This window comes from Ochotona princeps, chromosome 7, assembly GCF_030435755.1.
Source record: "Ochotona princeps isolate mOchPri1 chromosome 7, mOchPri1.hap1, whole genome shotgun sequence".
NCBI classification, from domain to species: Eukaryota; Metazoa; Chordata; class Mammalia; order Lagomorpha; family Ochotonidae; genus Ochotona; species Ochotona princeps.
In genome coordinates this window covers 48,262,879-48,271,576 of record NC_080838.1, presented here as the reverse complement: position 1 = coordinate 48,271,576, position 8,698 = coordinate 48,262,879, and positions in this window count along the sequence as shown.

The following is an 8,698-nucleotide window of genomic DNA, read 5'->3' as shown; positions in this document are numbered from 1 at the left end:
ACATCCGTAATCTCATGGATCCTTCACACAATCTTTTGAGCAATTGCTGTGATACCTCTTCATAGGAAATTGAGTTTCACAGAAGTTGTGTATTAATTTTAGAATTGATACAAAGTTTTTAATTTCTTTTTTTTTTAAGATTTATTCATTTTTATTACAGCCAGATATACACAGAGGAGGAGAGACAGAGAGGAAGATCTTCCGTCCGATGATTCACTCCCCAAGTGAGCCGCAACGGGCCGGTGCGCGCCGATCCGATGCTGGGAACCAGGAACCTCTTCCGGGTCTCCCACAAGGATGCAGGGTCCCAAAAGCTTTGGGCCGTCCTCTCCTGCTTTCCCAGGCCACAAGCAGGGAGCTGGATGGGAAGTGGAGCTGCTGGGATTAGAACCGGCGCCCATATGGGATCCCGGGGCTTTCAAGGTGAGGACTTTAGCCGCTAGGCCACGCCGCCGGGCCCAAAGTTTTTAATTTCAGTTCTCTGGCAAGTACAGTGAAGAGAAATGTAAGAAATAATGAGAAGTATAAATTTAGAAAGAATGATAAATATTGGTGAAAGGGAGTAAGAATGACTTTAAGGAACAAAATTAAGTAGATTGCTAAAAAGGAATTGGATTTGTCAGGACAGAAACCTAACTCAAACAGCTTAGTGCAAAATAAAAAAGATATTTTTGATTTAGGTAACCATGTAACCTGTTGGTTATCTTGCTTTAGAAATAGCAGAATGTGGAAAATATTTTTCTCAAACTTGACAAACTTCAAATGCATATTTATTGGCTGCTAGTATCTCTTAGGTACTCACTGTGTTTATGCAAACAGTGATAAGCAAATATGATGTAAGTATATACATGTCTATTTGTACCTAGTTGAAACTTGCCACAGTGTATACTTTATCAGAAAATTAATTTACTTCATGTATTTTTAATTTGCCACTCTATTTTCTGTCTAAAAATTTTCATTTAAACTTTTATTCTGCTGCTTTCTTTTATTATTTAAACATACATTATCTTTTAATTTTATTTTTAGTTTTATGATACAGGTCCAAAGGTTCTGGGGTTTCCTTTACCTCTTACTCAAATCACAACCCCCATATCTCCCCTATATTATTACAGTAGTATAGTTCTTCATAAACAGTCATAAGTCCATCAATCTGTTATTAAGTGTATCCTGACATTGCAGGTTCATACAATGGTAGATAGTGTAGCATCCAATTGTCAAGATATTATTTAACACTTTTATTGGGAGTTCATTTTTGACATGAAAGTAGAGATGCACACTGCATTGTATATTCAAATTTGGCTATGGTATTTTCTAGTACACAGTTATTATACATCCCTCTTAAGTGAAAAGCCATAAAACAAAATCAATGACAAGAAGAAAAATTAGAAAACTAACAACACCATGAAGTTAAATAATGTACTAGTAAATGAACAATATGTTGCTGAAGAAATGAAAATGAAAATTAAGAACCTTCTTGGAGAAAATGATGCTCCTGTTTGACCTATGAGTCTGTTAAAAATTTAATAAGAGAAAAGGAACTATTTTGAATGAATGAAAATAAAAACAAAAATATCAAATCCCCTGAGATGTAACAAAAACAGGATTGAAAGGGCTATTGATCTTGTATTTTGTCTGAAGTTTGCCTTATCTCAGAGAGAACATATGCTATTGGTCATTTTGGGATTGACTTATTTCACTGAGCACAATGGTCTCTAGTTGGGGCCATCTAGTTACAAATAGTAATATTTCATTCTTTTTAATGGCTGAGTAGTATTCCATGGCATAGATGTACCACTGTTTCTTTAACCACTCCTCTATGGATGGCCATCTGGGTTGTTTCCATGTCTTCACTATTGTAGATTGTGCTGCTGTAAATATAGGATTACAGATCCCTTTTTCATAAGCAGTTATTATTTCCTTTGGGTATATTTCCAGTTGTAGGATAGCTTGGTTTTTTGGCAGATTTATTTGCAATTCTCTTAGGCCTTCCATTCTGACTTCCATTGTAGTTGTATGGACCTACATTCCCACCAGCAATGAAGAAGGGTACCTTTTTCAGAGTTCTGAAGGTACTGGAGTTAGGTGGAACCTCAGTGTGATTTTCATTTCTATTTTTTTTTTTTTTTACAGTGAGGGAGCTTGAACATTTTTTCATATATCTATTAGCTATTTGAATCTGTTCTTTTGAAACATGTCTCTTAATTTGCTTTGCTGATTTCTTCACAGGGTTGTATGTTTTGCTGCCAGTGAGTTTCTGAAGCTCTTTGTAAATTTGAAATTTTAGCCTCATATCAGTTGTGTATTGTACAAACATTCTCTCCCATTCTGTTGGTTGCTTCTTCATTTTTTTGATTGTCTCCTTTGCTGTGCAGAAGCTTGTTAGTTTGATGTAGTTCCATTTGTTTACTTTGTCTTTGACTCTCTGCACATTTGGCTTCTTTTCCAACAAGTCTTTCCAACCATGCATTATTTTTCCAAAAAAGTTATTTATAAATGACTTTCTTGTTTTGGAAGATTGTACATGAGATCATTGCATAGAAAGCAAACTTATAAATGTGCAGGTGTAAAGGTGAAACGTGGATGAAAGTTACAATGCTAACATAGGTCCTACTGATATGTATTTTTTTAAAAAATTGTTTATTGGAGGTTCTGAACTGGCTCTGATATGGGACATCAGTGTTACAGGTGTTGGCTTTTCTCATTATACCACGACAGCAGCCCCTGTGGTACAGTATCCATATTAAATCACAAACATGTGAGTGGGGCTGTGTCCCCAGTTATACTGGGGATGTACTACCATGTGAGTGCAGGAACCAAGAAGTAAACATCTTCTCTCACTCCTAAAGACTCATTCCAGGCTTGTGGGGAGATTGGAAAATGTAGGCCCTAACAATTGAATGTTTCCCACGTCCCATGTTGGAGTACCTGGGTTCAATACCTGGTTCCACTCTTGACTTTGGCAGCAACTATAGATCAAGTGATTGAGTTCATGTCACTTTTGTGGGAGACCTGGGATGGTTTCCCAGATCCTGACTTTCGCCCCAGTGAGGGTTGTTTCTGGGATTTGGGGAGTAAACTAGCATTTGGAATATCTCCAAATGTGAGTTTGCACATGTGTGTTTGCACATGTGTGTGCATATGTGTGTGCGCCTCTTAAATAAATAATGAAGAAAAAAACTGAGCCACCAAAGATTTTGTACTTTTGGTTTCTACTATTCCAATCTTTATAGGACTGGAGGTGCTGATCTCCAAAGGGGTATGCTTTTTCCAGAAGACACAGATCATGTTCTCATGAACTGTGTTAAAAGTGACTACTACTAAGGCATTTTAGAGTCCTTATGTTGAGGATCAGCAGACATGCAAGCAAGTCACTCTAATGGCAATAATAATTGGTGTTGATCAGCCTGAGGGATAGAGGATGCAGTGCTACTTTTTTTCCCATTTGTACATTTAGCCTGTATTTACTGAGCTCTTATAGGTTCCTCGGGACTCAGTAGTGGATGAGACAGAAAAGCCTGGTCCCTCAGGAGGGTGATTTTGAAGGAAGGCACTTTGTTGGTGATTCTAGTTTGTACATCTCCAATCTGTGTAAAAAGACAAATCAGTGATTACTTGGGGGGTCATTTTCCTGAAGCAGAGTGCTGAAGCAGCTTTTGATAAGGAGGCTTACTAAATATTTGGAAAGCTGCTTTGAATAACTGACATTTGACTGAGAACTGAGTGACCAGAAAGAGGCACCCCTGCAAAATTCTTGGTGAAAGCATCTTAGGGAGTTTTCCCTAGATGCTTGTGTAATTTTCTGTCTTTTCAGTAATTTTTAACTGATTTATGTTTCCTCAGATCATTATTCATGAGGGGTTTCAGACAGATTTACACGACAGTATATACCATTCCTATATAGTGAAAATAAAATATCTTTGGTTAGTTTCCTTTTGTCCTAATTTTGTGTGTTTGCATTTTATCTCTTGAGTTATCTTGCTTAAGATGGCTAAGGGTGATGTAGGTACCGGAGAAAAATTATCTTTCAGACTGCATATATAGAGAAAATTAGCTTATTTTTTATCTGGAATCTGTATTGATATTTCATACAATCAGGTCTGATGCTCTGGTAATTTAAACTTCTACCCCTGTTTTAAAACCATATCTTGCCAGTTTTACTGTGACCTTGCAAGTCTATTTTTGCACTGTATAGGCAGAGAAGGATATTTGTGACTTTCAGAGGATCCACTTAGCTATACTCTGCCATCTGATTATTTTTGTTGATTTAAGAATGGAATGAAGACTGCAAAGGAATACTATTTGTGTTGTAATGATACCCTGCAGCTTTTCCCCAAGCAACAGGGTCTGGAAACTCACTGTGACCAAAGAATCATCTACTGTACTTTAAGGAGTGGGCTTTATCTTATCAGCATTGTAGAAGAGTGATCACTGATCCACTGTTTGCTTCTCCCAGAATATGGAGTGTTTTGTTAACAAGTACCAAGTATTCTTTGGTTTTCAATGTGATTGATAACTGCACATAATCTGTATTGTTTAAACCTAACTTTGTGTATGTGTTCATTCTGTAAGAAAAGTAAACTTATAAACAAAATCAGGCTGTGAAACAGTCAAGTCAGGCAACTGTTATTTTTATTTTTATTTTTCTGGGTTTAAATTATCTTTTTGACTAACAGAATAAACTTTCACTTTCCTTTTCCAGTCAGACTTTGGCTGTTCAGTCAATCATCTTGGTCACTAAAGAAGAACCCAGAGCAGACTTGAGACTGACTGAGTGCCAGATGGCACCTGGTTTTTCGGTACCAGGAATGGCCCATTGTCAGCCCACTGGCTCATCTGGAGCCCCAGTTGGCAGGAGGTCTCTCCTGAGTCATGGATCACTTATTGGTTGAAGATGCTGTGTTCATTCATGTAGTCAGGGCAGATGACCCTGTGTTTGAACTGAGAGGGAAAGGAATTTCATATTTTAGTGTACAGATATTCATCTGTTAAAAAGGGCACTTAGGAAGGGAGTCAGCTGGGAAAAGAAATCAGTAGGTTTTCACCATGATCAAAACAAAGTCTAGAAATTTACTTAACTGAGATAAATGAACAACAAAAAATCATGAAATAAAATAAGACCCCCCTCACTCCAAATCTAAAGAATATCTTTGCTTCCTCCCATTATGTTGCTGGCACTTCCAGGTAGCTAGAGGTTTGGGCACACAGATTAATCTCAAGATGAGCAGCAGTCTTATGGGACTCCTCCAGACACATGTAATAAATTGGCTGGCCCAGGAAAGACATCAAATGGTGAGGAGAACTGGCAAATCTGAACACCAGAACAGAGTGTGGGTTTAGCCGGGTTTGGTTGCGACAAAACCAGTACACATTATGGAATGCCAGGGTGAGGTTGCCTGTACTGGATTTGACTGCAGCACCCAACCAGCACACGTGAGATCCAGGAAGAGAGGGACAGAGCTGGCAGGGGGATTAAGGGGCTGGTCCCCTCGCCAGACAGCTACTCCCACTGGAGAGCTCGGGCTGGGATGGGGACAGACCAGACTAAGCAAGGCTGCAACACCTGTGCACCTCAAGTGGACCAGATTAGGGAAAATCCAGGCTGGGCTGATTATTCCTACTGGTGCAAGCATAAATTAGAGCGGCTGAGGGATGTTTGGGCTTGGCCGCAGCATCAGCTGGCAGAAGCTGGCACTGGGGACTAATTCTGTCAAGTCAAATCACAGAACCACCTAAAGAGTGTATAAACCGGGAGTGAGAGAGACCTGGGAGGGAAAAAGTGGGTTCCCCCTTCCTGGGTCACTAGTCCCGCGGAAGGGCATGAAAACTAGGACGGGGGCTGAGGTGGCTAGACAGAGAGGCACTCAACAACATGCGTGACGGCTGGATGGTTGAGTTGGTTAGATGGAACTAAGCTTTAATACCCATTGACAAGTACAAGAGCCAAATGGGATGGGGGACAGACTGGTCTACTGCTACACATACTGGCAAACCAGGGTAGGGGGTGGGCCTGATGGGGGTTATTGTGGGTCGCCCCGACTAGGCTGCAGCTCCCACTGGTTGATGTAAGGGCCGAGTATGTGCTGGGCAGAACCAGACTGGACTGCAACTCCCATTGGTTCCAGTGGAAGTTGGGACTGAAAACAGAACCAACCCAGCAATTGCAACCACCAGCTGATCGTGGCGATGGACTGTGCCGGGCCCTGTGCTTGCTAGAACATACAAGAATCTGGTCTGGGAATACCTCAAGGTTTCTTTGGAGATCTCCCCAATCGAACTGCTGGACTCAGAACTCTAACCAAGAAAAGACAGAAGACAGAACAGGTCAATCATTCATCTCAGCTATATGTTGGCAGCGAAATATGGGGCAAACGGTGACTTTATGATGGACCATATCAATCAATGGACGACCTCATTGAGCAAAACTGGCAGTGATTCATAACTGGAGAACTATTAAAACCACTTGAGCAAATATCTCAGAGCATGCCCCACATCCGGGACTTGGGGTGGGTGGGAAACCGGGTGGGGCTTCTCCCTCAATATCCCCCTTTACCTCAGATACATGATGGAAACAGTATGGACATAATAGTATTACCCACTTCCTTATACCCCCTGAACCTTTTTTTTTAACCGCAATTAACTATGTAAAGATTGTCAACAATAATACAATAAAAAAGCATGCATTTAAAAAAAAATAAACTGTAAACACAGAAAAAAAAATGGTGAGGAGAAGCGAATGAGTATAGTACATAGAGACCTTAAGGCTACACACTCGATTCTCCACCTTCAAATCCTTAGACTTTTTCTTATGAAACTGGATCAAGAAACAACATATCCGATATTAAAACACCACAAACCTCTTGCCAGTAGTTCAGCACCATTCAGATTAAATACATATGGAAATCAAATTGTCAGTGTCAGTCTAACTGGAGGATTAATACCAGAGATGACTCAACCTTAAATGACCAGGAAGGGGTACCTTTGATATGCCTAAACTGTTGTTTTATGCACACAACTTGAAAGGCCAATGATAAAATTAAGCAATCAGAGTGGACAATTATTTGAATTGATACTTGGGACCAGAATGGGACAATTATTTGGATTGATACTTGGAAACATCAAAGGGGAAAATGATAGGATTGTTCCTTTTAAGAAGTTAGCTAGACTATAATTGAAACTGTCTCAGAATTCAAGAGAGGAAACTTGGTAATGAGAGGAGCCATAGAACTGTTGCAATCACTGCAGCCGTAATGATAGTCTCCCACTTGCCAACTCCTACTCCCTCATCCTTTGCTCTGAACTGCTGGGGCCAGGTTCTGTTTCTCTCACTCCTACCCTCTCCTAACTCAGAAGAACTGGAAAAAATCCAGAGCTGAAAAGATTGGTATCTGTTCTAAAGCAGAAACCTGTTAGAGGTAAATACAAGTTCCTAACAACTTACATCTCTTATACTTGACCTGAACTGACATATATGATAGTAGGAATCTCCAAATCTTGTGTGAGAGTTTGCTATGTTTATTAAAAAAATTGACTTAACTGTTAGGGTATATTAACCAGGGTATTTTGATTTATGCCAGTTGATCCAAACACCAATTACTGGAAACAAAGCAAATGAACAGATGAAAACAACTGATAGGAAAAAGAAAAAAAGGAAAAATACTCTGGTGGGAAATAAAAGAAATAAAAAAGTACAAAGAAATAATTGGGAGAGAAAATAAAGTTACAAGGATACATATTATAAAAACATTTTTAAAATAATTTTTATATGGGAGAGAATGTAATAAAATCAAAGTGAAAAAAGTAAAGCAAGTTTAATGTTAACGCAAAGTGATTGAGTTCCAATGAGGAAAAATATATTAGACAAAAATAAAGGTCTGATCATGTTATAAACAGGTTTATAAAATATAGAATATTAGAAATTTTCTTTCTAAATGAACAACTATTGAAAGTGAACCATTTTTGGTTTTGTAAAAGTTAAGTTTTGATATTAAATACACATGGATAAAAAATGAAAACTATTTTGCTTCTATCAAACAAAATTTTTTCTTCAAATATTTTCTGTACATAATAAAGCATTTAGAGGCTTAATTTTCCTTTAAACAACAAAACATATTTTATCAAAACAATTTTGTGTGCTTTTGTGTTGCTTTTCTTAAGATTTTTGACATTAGAAAAGTGAGGTTAATTACTGCTAACATCCCTTGTGGGCACGAGTTCAATCCTGGCTGCTCCACTTCTGATCCAGTTCCTTCCTACTGGCCTGCAAAACCAGTGCAAGGTGGTCCAAGTCATTGGGTCCCTGCTGCCTCTGTGGAAGACCCAACTGAAGCTCTTGGTTCCTGGCTTCAGCCTGGCCCAAACGTGATCTCTGCAGCCCTTTGAGGAGTGAAGTAGCAAATGGAAGATCTCCTTGCCTTTTAGATCTCTGCTTCGCACATAAATAAAGCTTTCAAAAAAGAAGGAAGCACAGAACCATCTCTGTTTAAAAATGCAGGGTTTATTTTCCTTGACCTATGCAAATTAATGTATTTTCCTTTAAAGTTTTATTTTAATTGTCATAATGGTTAAAGGAATAACTAAGTATTTAATATACAAGACCTGTGATGTTATTTCAATTTAATTTTGTAAATGTTTGAAGCATTTTTGACTGATTTGTTCATATCAGATTTTAAATTTATTTTTTGACCAAAAGTTGACTTTG